General features: G+C 44.5%; 1 long non-coding RNA gene across 1 annotated transcript; it reads right to left on the bottom strand.

The window, feature by feature from the left end:
• Positions 1-7993: 7993 nt before the first annotated feature.
• On the bottom strand, positions 7994-14621 carry LOC309688780. Its single transcript, XR_014271168.1, has 3 exons — positions 14495-14621; positions 8445-8477; positions 7994-8287 (listed from the first exon to the last, which is right to left on the bottom strand). It is a non-coding gene; the product is annotated as an uncharacterized lncRNA (long non-coding RNA).
• Positions 14622-15246: the final 625 nt, after the last annotated feature.

The following is a 15246-nucleotide window of genomic DNA, read 5'->3' as shown; positions in this document are numbered from 1 at the left end:
CAGGGAGGCTGAGGAGTGTGATCCCCCTGTAGTTGGAACACACCCTCCGGTCCCCCTTCTTAAAGATGGGGACCACCACCCCGGTCTGCCAGTCCACAGGTACTGCCCCTGATCACCACGCAACATTGCAGAGGCGTGTCAACCAGGACAGCCCTACAACGTCCAGAGCCTTCAGGAACTCGGGGCGGACCTCATCAACACCAGGGGCTCTGCCACCAAGGAGTTGTTTAACTGCCTCAGTGACCTCGCCCCCGGAAATTGGCGGGTCATTCCCCTCATCCCCAGACTCTGCTTCCTCCTCGGAAGACGTGTCAGTGGGATTAAGGAGGTCCTCGAAGTATTCCTTCCACCGCCTGACAATTTTCTCAGTCGACGTCAGCAGTGCTCCGCCAGCACTATACACAGTGCAGGTAGAGCACCGCTTTCCCCTCCTGAGACGCCTGACGGTTTGCCAGAATCTCTTCGAGGCAGTCCGAAAGTCTTTTTCCATGGCCTCTCCGAACTCCTCCCACACCCGAGTTTTTGCTTCAGCCACTGCCCGAGCTGCATTCCGCTTGGCCTGTCGATACCTGTCGGCTGCCTCCGGAGTCGCACAGCCTAACCAAGCCCGATAGGACTCCTTCTTCAGCCTGGTGGCTCCCTTCACCTCTGGTGTCCACCATTTGGTTCGGGGATTACCACCACGGCAGGCACCAACCACCTTGCGGCCGCAGCTCAATGCAGCAGCTTCGGCAATGGAGACGCTGAACATGGTCCATTCGGACTCAATGTCCCCAGTCTCCCTCGGAATGCTGTTGAAGCTCTGCCGGAGGTGTGCGTTGAAGATCTCGCGGACTGGGGCCTCTGCTAGACGTTCCCAGCACACCCTCACTACGCGTTTAGGTGCACCAGGTCTGTCCAGCGTCCTCCCCCGCCACCTGATCCAACTCACCACCAGGTGGTGATCAGTTGACAGCTCAGCCCCTCTCTTTACCCGAGTGTCCAGAACATATGGTCGCAGGTCTGGTGATACGATTACAAAATCGATCATCGACCTACGGCCTAGAGCGTCCTGGTGCCACGTGCACTTATGGACACTCTTATGTTCAAACAGGGTGTTCGTTATGGCCAAACTGTGATTAGCACAGAAGTCCAATAACAAAGCACCGCTCGGGTTCAGATCAGGGAGGCCGTTCCTCCCAATCACGCCCCTCCAGGTCTCGCTGTCGTTACCCACGTGAGCATTGAAGTCTCCCAGCAGGAAAACAGAGTCTCCAGGTGGAGCACCTTCCAGCACCCCCCCTCCTCCATGTTAGTGGATGGGACTGGGGTCAGACTAAAATAAATTAATTCTCCTCAGATAATTTTTTTTCCCAAAGATTCTTTCTTTTGTTATCAATAGTTCTCATGATGGTGCTTTATGTCCAAGGAGTCTCCTTTCCCATCCATCCATCCATCTTCATCCGCTTTATCCGAGGCCGGGTCGCGGGGGCAGCAGCCTAAGCAAAGAGGCCCAGACCTCTCTCTCCCCAGCCACCTCCTCCAGCTTATCCGGGGGAACACCAAGGCGTTCCCAGGCCAGCCGAGAGATATAATCTCTCCAGCGTGTCCTGGGTCTGCCCCGGGGCCTCCTCCCGGTGGGACATGCCTGGAACACCTCACCCAGGAGGCGCCCAGGGGGCATCCTTGTCAGATGCCCGAACCACCTCAGTGTCCGAGTGTCCAGAACATATGGTCGCAGGTCTGGTGATACGATTACAAAATCGATCATCGACCTACGGCCTAGAGCGTCCTGGTGCCACGTGCACTTATGGACACTCTTATGTTCAAACAGGGTGTTCGTTATGGCCAAACTGTGATTAGCACAGAAGTCCAATAACAAAGCACCGCTCGGGTTCAGATCAGGGAGGCCGTTCCTCCCAATCACGCCCCTCCAGGTCTCGCTGTCGTTACCCACGTGAGCATTGAAGTCTCCCAGCAGGAAAACAGAGTCTCCAGGTGGAGCACCTTCCAGCACCCCCCCTCCTCCATGTTAGTGGATGGGACTGGGGTCAGACTAAAATAAATTAATTCTCCTCAGATAATTTTTTTTCCCAAAGATTCTTTCTTTTGTTATCAATAGTTCTCATGATGGTGCTTTATGTCCAAGGAGTCTCCTTTCCCATCCATCCATCCATCTTCATCCGCTTTATCCGAGGCCGGGTCGCGGGGGCAGCAGCCTAAGCAAAGAGGCCCAGACCTCTCTCTCCCCAGCCACCTCCTCCAGCTTATCCGGGGGAACACCAAGGCGTTCCCAGGCCAGCCGAGAGATATAATCTCTCCAGCGTGTCCTGGGTCTGCCCCGGGGCCTCCTCCCGGTGGGACATGCCTGGAACACCTCACCCAGGAGGCGCCCAGGGGGCATCCTTGTCAGATGCCCGAACCACCTCAGTGTCCGAGTGTCCAGAACATATGGTCGCAGGTCTGGTGATACGATTACAAAATCGATCATCGACCTACGGCCTAGAGTGTCCTGGTGCCACGTGCACTTATGGACACTCTTATGTTCAAACAGGGTGTTCGTTATGGCCAAACTGTGATTAGCACAGAAGTCCAATAACAAAGCACCGCTCGGGTTCAGATCAGGGAGGCCGTTCCTCCCAATCACGCCCCTCCAGGTCTCGCTGTCGTTACCCACGTGAGCATTGAAGTCTCCCAGCAGGAAAACAGAGTCTCCAGGTGGAGCACCTTCCAGCACCCCCCCCCCCCCCCAGGGACTCTAAGAAGGCTGGGTATTCCGAACTGCCACTCGGCGCATAAGCGCAGATGACAGTCAGGACCCGTTCCCCGACCCTAAGGCGCAGGGAACAAACCCTCTCGTCCACCGGGAAAAACCCCAACGTACCGGCAGCAAGCCGAGGGGATATTAGAATACCCACCCCAGCCCGCCGCCTCTCACCAGGGGCAACTCCAGACTGAGACAGAGTCCAGCCCCTCTCCAGGAGACTGGTTCCAGAGCCCAAGCCATGCGTAGAGGTGAGCCCGACTATATCTAGCCGGTACCTCTCAACCTCACGCACTAACTCAGGCTCCTTCCCCACCAGAGAGGTGACATTCCATGTCCCTATTGCCAGTCTTGGCAGCCGGGGGTCAGTCCGCCATGGCCTCCGCTCCTGGCCGCCACCCGGCACACAATGCACCCGACCCCTATGGCGCCTCCTGCGGGTGGTGGGCCTGCGGGAGGATGGGCCCATGTCTCCTCTTCGGGTTGTGCCCGGCCGGGCCCCATGGACTAAGGCCACCAGACGCTCGCCCTCGGGCACCCTCCCCGGGCCTGGCTCCAGGGCGGGGCCCCGGTAACCCTATCCCGGGCAGGGTAAACTGTTCCCTCGATATTCTTTTCATAAGGGTCTTCTGAATCGCTCTTTGTCTGGTCCCTCACCCAGGACCAATTTGCCATGGGAGACCCTACCAGGGGGCAAAAGCCCCCAGACAACATAGCCCCTGGGATCCCTGGGACACACAAACCCCTCCACCACGATAAGGTAGCGATTCAAGGAGGAGGTCTCCTTTCCCACGAATTTGATTCTAATTCCTGCCGCGGTGATGTTAAATTGGGGTGAAACGTCATCATAGCAACTTTGACTGACAGCTGCAGTCACAGAGAAACAGAGTACCTCTGTTCGGGAATACAGATAGAGCGTAGGCTCTGAGAGGAGGGCCAGCGTTTACTTTTCGGAAACACGCCTGACTGTTTTACCCTGACAGCCTGAGGTGTTCTTCGGTAAACTGGACTACCCGACAAAAGGACCCGCTGCACTTTTTTGGTAAAGCTTTGGTACTACACGATGCACCACGCACTGTGCGATTTTTTTCAGTCGCGTTAATCAGCTTCTGCTCAAACTGCACGATTGACTCGCAGAGGTTATAAGTTCGTAGGTCACGATGCAGGGTCTCACACTATACGGCCCGATGCTCTGATGTGACCCGAGTGCTCACACTGTGCGTCCATAAAATGAAGGTTATAACAGAAAATCTGTCGCTTGCTCTCCCTCGCTGTCTTTTACTCACACAGCACCACCATCAACTTTGCTACATTGCTAATGAAAAACATTGACCAGGCAGCTGTGTTTGAGCAGCAATGTAAATCCAACTATTTTCACGGTTGTTGTGGTCGTGATAATTTTGTGAGGCCACATCGAAAAGGCTCGGATGAGCTTTCCAAAGTTCTACAAGTTGTGCCTCCATCGCTTGTGTCCAGATAACGCTGCACTGCTGTGCTACTCTGTCTTTTTCACCGACGTTTATGTGTTTGTGCGTGCGCAGTGTGAGCGGCTGCGGTGACACCCTCACAACGGTCGTGAGGATTTCAAACATGTTTGAAATACTCCCGACCAAGCAATTTCTGATCGGGAGGTGTTAATTGCTTCTCGTTACACCACGTATACTACACGATGCACCACGCACGATGAAGGCCAACCTCGGGCCGACCAACAAAACGGTCACACGACTCAAAAATCGGCTCAAAATAGGCCAAAGATCGCAAAGTGTAAGCCCGGCATTAGTTAAACGTGTTTGCAAGCTAATCCGTAACTACTGTGCTTAGCTAGGTCCTGAGACCTCGCTAGCTAAGATGAACACTCAGCTGTCGGGGAAACTTGCTTTGTAAAGTTTGTTTAGCTAATCCGTGCAGGTAAATGAATTTACACCGACTAAAGAAATCAAGAGAAACGCCCCGGGGTGCTCAGTCACTAATTATCGTTACTGTACTTTCATTACAAGTATTATACTGTAAAGGCAACAGGCTGCACTCTGCTTCAGCTCCTGTGCAGAGCTGATTATTAAATATGTGCAAAGACCAGCATGTTTTCAGTCTCCACATGTGTAAAGACAGTAACACTATTTTTTTAAGCTTGTACTTCAGTAACTCCTCATTAATCTGTAACTATGGATTAAACTGTAGAATTGACAAAATGTAAGATCCTGAGTGTGTGGGACAGAGAAGGATCAGCTTTATTTCAGATTTGAGAGATAAACATTATATTTCAGTTTGTGATGATTCTGTTCTCTTTGTGATTACAGGAGCTGCCCTCAGATTCAGACCTCAGCACCACCGAGTGACAGCAGACAGATCATCCAACATGTTCACATGTTAACTGCAAAAATAACTGATGAAAACAGTACAAAGGTTAAAGTACCACATGTGCTGTCAGTGAAAGCTGCAGCTGTTTTATTGATAAGGTTAAAGACAAAAAGTCAAAAGTATTAATCACCCCTGTAACTGTGTCACTGTATATCAGCATTACCAGGACCTCAGTTTGGTGTTTCCGAAAGCTGCTGATCTCAGACCTGCACAGCTTCCATTGTAAACACTTGATATACTCAGCTGCATGAAGAGCACGTTTGAGTTTCTCTGACACAATAAAATAAAACTTGATGAAGGTCAAAGGTCGTCACTTGTATGTTTAACTATAAACTTGTCATCTGGAATTCCTTTAGAGTTTTTTGCAGATAGTGTGTCATTTACCATAAAGTGATTCAGCTACTCATGTCATGGTCCTGGGCCATGTGGGCCCAGTATTCTCAGTTTTTGTGTGTTTTGTACTTTATTCCCTAGTTATGCCTTGGTTCCTAGGATTATTTAGTTAAAATGTTCCTTATTTGGTTACCTCCTGTGTGCCCCTGTGTATCTGTGAGCCCTCGTCTCTCCTTGTGTTTTATTCTATGTTTTCCCCAGCCCGTTATGTCTGTGTTTTCCCCGTGCTCTCTCTCCTCCTGTCGGAACCGCTGTACTTCCTGTTTTACTTTGCCCGTCTCCCGTCAGTGTTGCGTTCACTCCTGCAGTGTCTTGTTATGATTATCAGTGTCACCTGTGTTCCCCGTGTGCTCCCACTTCCCTCGTTAACCCTCTGTGTATTTATGTCTGCGTCTCCCTCAGTTCTGTGTCGCGTTCTCCCTCATGACTGTGTGCCCCTCCGTGTGTGTCCTCGTCAGTCTGTTCCTTAGTACTTCCCAGTTTAGTTTCATGTTATTTTGTATCGCCGTTATCTTTTGTCATCTTTTGTCAGCAATAAAGCTGCATTTTGAGTTCAGTCCTGTTTTCCCGTGAGTTTGCGTTTGGGAACTATTTCCTGCCTGCCACACAGCCAGATCATGACAACTCATACCAGAGTAACAAGAGAGGAACATATATTTTAAAATATATAACTTTCTACATGACTGAATATCTTTATTTAAAAGTCCAGAGCCTCTGGGGAGTATCCGAGTATTTATAACATTACACAAACCAAAGGTCTCCATCACAGTGTTCATGAAATGCTGGGTTTATCCATCTTCTGGGGCAGGCCTACGGTGGAGGTCTGAAGATTTCCCTGTGAGGGAGCTGCTGGTCAAGATCATGAGTCCTGCTTGATCAATGTCATGAGCTTCAGTCTTCCTGTTGTTTCTTAAATGGAGTTGACGTCATGCCGCAATGCATTGTGGGAGCGCGGCGCCATTTTCGGGGTCTACAAATCAAAACGAACACACTGTGTTGGAACGATGACTACAAGAAAGATAATTAAAAGCAGCTCAAAAGAGAATGGACTGTATAGAGACCGATTGCGTTCAGAGGCGAAACAGCGGTACTTACAGAAAATAGCGTGCATTGGAAATGAAATACGGCGGTGGAGTAGAAACCCTGAAGACCAACCGCTATTGACGTAGCCTGACATATTTTCGTACCTTGTCTGTGGAGTCAGCGCGTACAAGTCATCATTCAAACAAAGGTAAGTCAGCTCGAGTACTGCGTGTGAAATGCGTTTGATTTCCCTGCAAACATTCAGATTAGTGCAGCATAAATTCATTCATGAGGGGGAAATTACAGTGAGAACATGTGGAGGCTGTTAGAGGGATAACATAGTGAGTTCAGTGCATTGATGTGACATTGTCCTGAAGGATTTAGTTATTCTTTATGGTTAAAGAAATTGCAATAATTTATTCATATTTATTATAAATAATTCTAATTATACATCTTGCTTCCATATTTGTATCTTGTGTCACTAAAAATACATTTTGTTTTTTAGTTTTATACATTGATTAATGACCTGCAGAATCTCCTTATCATATTAAGTGATTCATAATTGTCACTTTATGCTTTCTCCATCTTGAAAGTGATTACATCCTTGCATTACATACTTTAGGTTCATTTTCTGCAGGCAGGTTTCTGAGAGAGAACAGGCAGATTTACACTATAACATGCAGCGTTCTATAGATGGACATAAAAAAATGAAAAATTACATGTATGTGCTAACTTTCTAAACACTTATCTACATTTATGATAAAGTAGATAAAACACATTTGTGTCTGCCTTGGCTCATAGTTCTTGTCTTTAAATGAACTTTGTGTGTGTTTCAGGTACTGCACTCTAAGACTGAATGAACCAGCATTGCAGCCATGGGTCACTGTGAGCATCACAGGGAAGGTTGAAGCCGCCCACTGCACCTGTAAGGCCGGAGTCGGAGAGACCTGCACCCACGTCACTGCTCTTCTGTTTAATGTAGAAGCAACAGTGCGGATCTGTGGCACAAGGAGTGTTACAGATGAACCTGCACACTGGGTTTTGCTGGGTAATATGACCAAGATACAGCCAGAGGTTGGCCATAAGATAGACTTCTCCTCTTCAGCTGCCCAAAAAAAGGCTCTTGATCAAAACATAAACAGACAATCCGTAATGAAAGGTCAAAGGAGCCGTCCTCAAAAAAGAAAAATCCCACCTGCTACTGTGGAGGAGTTGTCACTGCTATAATGCCATAATGTTTTATCTAGGGGTCTAGATTTATGCCTGTAGTGCACTGCCGTGTAAATAATTTGCATTTACGGAATATGTACTGACTGAGTACCACTGTTTAAAAATTGAATAAAGAAACAAACTAATTTTTGCCTTTTTTTTTTAAACCACTTTATAGAACATCACATCAGTAACAGTGTAGAATCCATGTCATTTATAGTTTACAAATGACAAAATGTTTACACCAAATCATGACAGTGTTTACATGATATCAGCCACTACTAACACTACTTTATTTACTGTATCTTTTAAAAAATACCGCTATTTATACAGCAAAAGACTTAAGAATATTTAACAGGAGCAGGTTTCATTCTCCCCTGGTTTTATTATCACACTGTTCACCAAACGCAGCAAACCTTCACCATCTTATCCAGAAGGGTCACCCCTTCACCCTCACATGGAAGAAGTAATCTGATTGGCATGGTGGTATGTTTGAAGCAGGTCCCTTGTGTAGCACTGGAACCCAGTCACGATGTTTCATCCATTTCATTGGCTGGTTTGCTGCAATAATGCCAAATAATTAGCAACTCTATAAATAGAAGGTAGTTCTGCAAAATCACTCAGTAGGATGTTTGTTCTAATTAGCTATGACCTCAGAGTGCATCGGAAATAAAACTAATAGGCTATAAAGAGTGATACGAACATATTTAGAACTTACCGTAATGAAAATGTCTGGAGCACCAACAGATATCTGGGAATGGTAGAGAACTGGATATCAGCTCGTCTCACAACTGCTATCCAGGCTAGACGCCTTCGATTGGTAACATCTGATACAGGAGCTGCCTCATGTTGCTTCCAGGTTGGGAAAGAATGAAAAGATAAACCATTTCAAGCTTATTCTCTTGCCGGTCGTGCGATTGAACATTGCAGCCGACCACACAGCAAATACGAACCATGGCTGTTGTGTGTGCCTTTGCTCCTTTTTGCGCTTTGTTTTGACCCCGAAAATGGTGCATCAGGCCAAAATCCTTTCCACGCCCACCCCCGTGACATCACGCTCTGAAGCCCTATTTTGACTTCATTTTTGCACAATGGGAGGAGGCGCTGTCACGTCGTCCATGTTTTCTACAGTCATTGGTCCTTGTCGCTACCTGATCCGTACCGGAAACCCGATCGGTACCCTACATGCGCGAAAGGTGTCCACTTCCGGTCGTAGCGTTTTACGATAGTTGTGGGTTAGAGTATCTGTTAAGATGTTAAGAATAATAAGTATATCTTAAAATGTTTCCAATAATGAAACATTTCAATATAATGTAGACAAAAACGAAAAATAAAAAGATAGATCATGAAAAGTTGATGTATAACCTATATATGCACATCGAACGTGTTGCGCTTTTGCAGATAATTTATCCTCATATAACTGTCTAAAAAAATAGAAAAATGAAGTTGATATGAAGCCTTGACGAGCTGGTGCTGATGTTCGTAAACGAGAAAAGTGGGAAATGAAGATTGTGGTTCATCCGTTTCTCAGAGAAGACAAAAGCAGGGATAATATTATCGTTTGATCCTGGTGTTGAAGCTGTATCACGGCTTCCTAATGCATTGTTGCCAAATGCATTGATCTGATTAGTCTGATTTGTGTATTCGGATCCGAAACATCTGAAAAATCAGTTTGAATTATATGCACAAATTCGTCCAGTGAAATAACACGGTCGGGGCGGAACGCCTGCGTTAGGAGGCGAGTCTGAAAAATAATTTTAAGGGCAAGAAGCTGAACCAGGGCAAGCAGCAGCAGAGGAAGAAGAAATATGGTCCAAAGCAGAGAAGGTGATGGGGTCAGACAGCAGAGGGAAGGAGAGACAGCCTGAGTTCTCTGTGTTTATTCAAAGCGATCCCCATGGTAAGATGTCTATCTGAATCTACCAGAATGGTACAAAATACACCCTTGGTTGGAATATTCCCAGAGTAGAGACTCTTGTTACTGTTTTGCTGCAATGATTGCTTGGGCAGCGAATAACAAAATGAGTGAAAAAAATGAAACTCTGATGATGGCAATGGATGACCATCGCCAGAAACAAGTGCTTGAAAACCAGACTTACATTAAGTCTATAGCAGAAATTCTAATCTTGACTGCTACAGAAAATATAGCTCAACGTGGACACAGGGAGTCTGCTGACTCAAATAAAAGGGGCATTTTCCTAGAAATGTTGAACATGGTAGGCAATCATGATCTTGTGGTTAAAAGGAGACTGGAACAACAAGCCAAAAATGCTTTGTACACCAGTAAAACCATCCAGAATGAAATTGTTTCATGTTTGGCTGAAATGGTTGCTGAGGAGATCATGCGAGAAGTTAAAGACAGTGCACAATTTTCAGTCATTGCAGATGAGACTAAAGATGTCAATCAGAGCAAATTTCTTTTATAGTTAGATACTACTATAATGGTGCAATACACGAGAGTTTCTTAGGGTTTCAAGAGGCAGACAGACTGGATGCTGTTGGGCTGACCAGCAAGATTATTGGCTGTTTAGAAAAACATGGGCTGGACTACAGACAGAACCTTGTTGGCCAAGGGTATGATGGAGCATCTGTGATGAGTGGGTCACATTCTGGTGTACAAGCTAGGATAAAGGAGGTGGCAAAGTATGCTTTCTACATTCACTGTAGTGCCCACTGCTTAAACCTTGTCATAGTAGATGCAGTGCAAAGGGTGCCTGATGCAGGAAATTTCTTTTCTTTGCTAGAACGATTGTACACATTCATATCTGGATCTTACGTCCATCAGAAATGGCTGACAGTGCAGCAGGAAATGTTTCATGGGGTACCAAGAGAACTGCAGCGCCTTAGTGATACACGTTGGTCTTCTAGACATATAGCATGTCGCAATATCATGGACAGGTTGCCTGCAATTTTGCGTGTACTAGAAGAGATATCATCAGAGAACAATGCACAGAGAGCTGTAGAAGCAAAGGGCATTCTGGTTCAAATGGATCTGAATTTTGTTGGATGCCTTGCACTCTTCAGAAAAGTATTGAGTGATTCTAATATGTTATCAGAAATGCTTCAGTCCAAAACTGTTGACCTTTCTAAGGCTATAAACCTAGTTGAATCGCTTAAGAAGACAATGGTTTATTACCAAACTGAATCCTTTTTTGATGACCTGCGGACTGATATTGTATAAACATGTGAAAAAAGTGGCATTTCAACCCAACACATCCCAAAACGATCAATACAGAAAGCAAGAAAACTTCATGATTCTCTTGTTAATTCTACCCTTGGACAGCATGTAGACCCAGACAGCAAACAAATGTTCAGAATCCAAGTATTCTATCCAGTTATAGATTGTATGATGGGAGAAATGGAAAGACGCTTTTCTAGGCTGAACTGTAATATTATGAAAGGTATTCAGGCATTAAATCCATCAAGTGGCACATTTTTGAGAGAGGAGGATGTACTATTTCTTGCCCGTGCTTATGACTCCAATACTGATGATCTGAAGCATGAAGTACCTCAGATTAGGCGAGTCTTAGAAAGACTTGCAAAGAGTGATGAAACAGTTCCTACCACTCTCCTAAAATTTGTGAGTTTCTTGGAGTCGTATAATGATGTGTTTTTTGAACTGTTTCGGCTGTGCAAAATAGCTGTAGTGTTGCCTGTCAGCAGTGCATCTTGTGAAAGGACCTTTTTTGCTTTGAGGATAATTAAAAACTATTTACGATCAACTATGACAGAGGAAAGACTGTCCAATCTGTCTATACTCAGTATTGAGTCCAAACGCACAAAAACATTGGATTTGGATGAGTTTGTCAGACGGTTTGCTCATCAACATGGAAATCGCCGCATTCAGCTGTTGTAGACACAATATTCTTCAACGTGGCCTAATGTAATGAAAAATAAACTTTAAGTACTTGACTAGTGAATTTTGATGGTGAAAAATGTTTTTTTATATTATTTTGTTCAGTGTTTTTTGTAAAGTGCAGATTTCTGACCTTTTGCTGTAAATGTAAGGATGTAATACACTTTTGAATGTATTTCCAACATAAAAAGAGTGTGAAACTTAATTAAAAATACAAGTCCAACTTAATCCACCTTGTATTGTGTAGGTTTCTGGATTTTGTACTTATTGGGATATATGCTTATTTGTTGTATAGGCTATACAGTACATAAAATCCAAAATATTTTTTAATGTAACTGAAATATTTAGTTATATCGGCTAATGCCAAAAAGAATGTTAGGCTACGTTATATTTTTTAAAAAAAATTGATGTATTTTGACTATATATGGCATGTATTAGAAAATGTAGCACCTGCAAATGTGTAAAGAAATGGCTTCAACTTTGTCACCCTATCTGATCTCCATGCCACCCCCAAAAATTTTCTGTAGATCCGCCCCTGCTAATAAGGTCATGCACCCTGATTTTAAAAATGAATGTTCTTCATTGGATGATGAAGTGGCCTTTTTCATGTCTCCTTGTGATGTTCCTCTGCCTCCAAGACCTCCACCCATTGCAGAGTTAGGTCACTCTAGAAAGCACAGATATTCAAGTATTTCTTCTGTGGATAATGAAGAGGAACAACTGATGCCTAAGCATTAGGCTGATGACTTATAATGTTTCAGTCAGGGGCAGCTCTAGAAGGGTGGCATGGGGTGGTAGGTGCTACCCTAAAATGATCTCTTGCCACCCGAAGTGCCACCCTAGGTTTGCATATGACAGTGTTGTTTATTAAAATAAGATACCATTAACACTTTGAGCGTAGTTACAGTTAACAGTGAATATAAATGCTAAAACTGAATATATTGCATAGTGTTACCTCCCTCCACAAATAACAAATGGTTCAGCCCATAGCGCAGACTGGCTTTTTTCTTGTTTTCAGTAGCAAGTGATGGTTATGATTGTGAATTGTGAATTCAGATTTCACACAGGTGGTTGGTTGATGCACTCTGGAAATGGAATAAGGGTGAGTATTATTAACCCTCTGGGTTCCACGGACTCGCTGCACCCCCAAATCACATGACTGATTTAAGCTGACATAGCAACAAGCTGCCACGCTGAGTCTTTCAGCCCGTGCTGAAAGATCGGACTTCAAAGTATACACCGTTTTTTAAATTTTAATTATAGGCCAGTAAATCCAGAGTTATACATATATATATATATATATATATATATATATATATATATATATATATAACATATTAGGGGTGAAACGATACACAAAATTCACAGTTCGGTTCGATATTTTTTCGATACAAAAAAATGTTCATGCCTTTTTAATTTGTCATTTATTAAAATTATAAATATATATTTTAACTCAAAAGTACAGTCTTGAAATTTAATGTTGTTGAAACAACAAAGTAATAAAAAGTAAATCTATCTGATCGAGCTTAGCTTCTGTCTCGCTCATATATATAAGTATATATGAGCCATGCTTTTTTCTATATCACTTTTTAGGGTTTTTTTTCCAAAGCATTTTCTGAGGACAGCGCAAAAACAGTAAAGAAAGGGGGAAAAGCCACCTATTTGGGGTGGCTGTAGCTCAGGTGGCAGAGCAGGTCAGCCACTAATCAGAAGGTCGGTGGTTCGATCCAGGGCTGCCTCCTGGCTGCATGCCAAATATCCTTGGGCAAGATACTAACCCCATGTTTGCCTACTGGTGGTGGTCAGAGGGCCCGGTGGCGCCAGTGTCCGGCAGCCTCCCCTCTGTCAGTGCGCCCCAAGGCAGCTGTGGCTACAATGTAGCTTGCCAGTGTGTGAATGTGTTAGTGATGGGATTTCCGGCTCTTTTTAGAGAACCGGCTCTTTCGGTTCGGCTCACTAAAAAGAGCCGGCTCTTTCGGCTCCGAACCGGCTCTTCAGGTTGTTTTGTTGCTTTAATTAATTTATTATTAACAGTATTATAAAATTATGCACAAAAGGAATTACTAACGTTAAAAAAGTGGTTTTATTTATATATGTTTATATATAAATATATGCGGTGGTCCCTAGAGACAAAACACGTACAAACTCCAAGACACATTTCTAGCATGAACTGAACTTCCAAAGCAGAGCTACTAGATCACTTAAATTACACAATTGAAAGCATGTGTGTATTGTTTGTGTATTTATACACAGGCACTCATATATATTCAAATAATTTTAAAAAAAATGTTCATTTACCTGTTACTACCACACAACAAATCCAGTCATTGGTACTTGCTGGCTTGTGTAGCCACTCGGTAACAAAAGTTCAACACTGCCCCCAGCATCCTGGAGCACTTCTGTTGTCTTTTGTACGTGTTTTGAGTTTTTATGTGCTTCTGAGTTTTTACGTGTTTTGGAGTTTGTATGTGTTTTTACGTGTTTTGGAGTTTTTACGTGTTTTGGAGTTTGTACGTGTTTTTACGTGTTTTAGAGTTTTTACGTGTTTTGGAGTTTGTACATGCTTCCGAGTTCGTACGTGATTTGAAGTTTGTATGTGCTTTATCTCTAGGGGCCACCGTAAATATACTTTTATTTATTCACTCCACATAAAATGTAATAAATAAATCATATAATACAAAAATCAACTATTCACATTTCAACTTTTAACTATTTAAATTTTCAGCTTTTTCCTTTTACAAATTTAAAGTGAAACAACACAAAACACTGCAAACCACAACACAATTAAATATAAATTAAAATATGAAAACAAAAAGAAACATGCACATTCTCTGTCAAATGGACCTGCATGAATAAACTTTCTGAATCCTTTATCATCTGCAACTGAAAATAGTTGTGGATGATTACTATACCTTTCTAATGTGACGTTGTTGTCCCTGGCTCTCTTTCTCTCTCTCCCCCTCTGGATCTGTTCCTGTGCTACTGAGTGTAACTACTGCCCCTCCCCCCTGCCCCTGAAGCAGAAAAAAAGTGCGAGAGAGAGGGTGAGAGAAAAAAAACAAAACAAAACACACGTGACGGCTCGCGATAAGGAGCCGGCTCGCGTCGTTCACGTCAAAGAGCCGGCTCTAAGAGCCATTTCGTTCGCGAACGACCCATCACTAATATTTAACCCCGTGCAGACGGATTCCCCATGCCAGTCCGTTAATCACCTCTCTGTGGTAACTTGCCTCCCGCGAAAGCGTTGTACTGATGTATCATTTGAACTGCGTTAACTCTGCCTTCATGTGTCTAGATTTCGATCTGGCGTCCTGCATCTGCCACCTGCCTGCTGGCTTGGACCACCCGGTGCACCACCTGGCCTCATCACTGACTCTACGGATACCGTTTCCACAGAATTTCACACTCCCTTCCCGAGTCCCACGGTCCCACTCCGATCATAAGCCAACTACACAAACCCTGTCTTGTTGCGTTTACCTGTTTTCCCAGCTCACTATTAATTTTCTCCCCTTTCTGTTGCAGCCTCTCACGGTCCCGATTTCGGCTTCCCCGCATCATCTATTTCCCCGGGTTTTTCAGTTCCTCGCTTGCTTCTCTGGTTATCCTGGGTCACCTTTTGTTAATATAGTAGTTTTTTGCTGCTCGCATTTGAGTGTGCTTTTGG

The sequence above is a fragment of the Aulonocara stuartgranti genome (genome assembly GCF_965226115.1).
Source record: "Aulonocara stuartgranti genome assembly, chromosome: 15".
NCBI classification, from domain to species: Eukaryota; Metazoa; Chordata; class Actinopteri; order Cichliformes; family Cichlidae; genus Aulonocara; species Aulonocara stuartgranti.
Note: the sequence above shows the minus strand (reverse complement) of the source record. Positions and strands in the feature narration are given on the sequence as shown.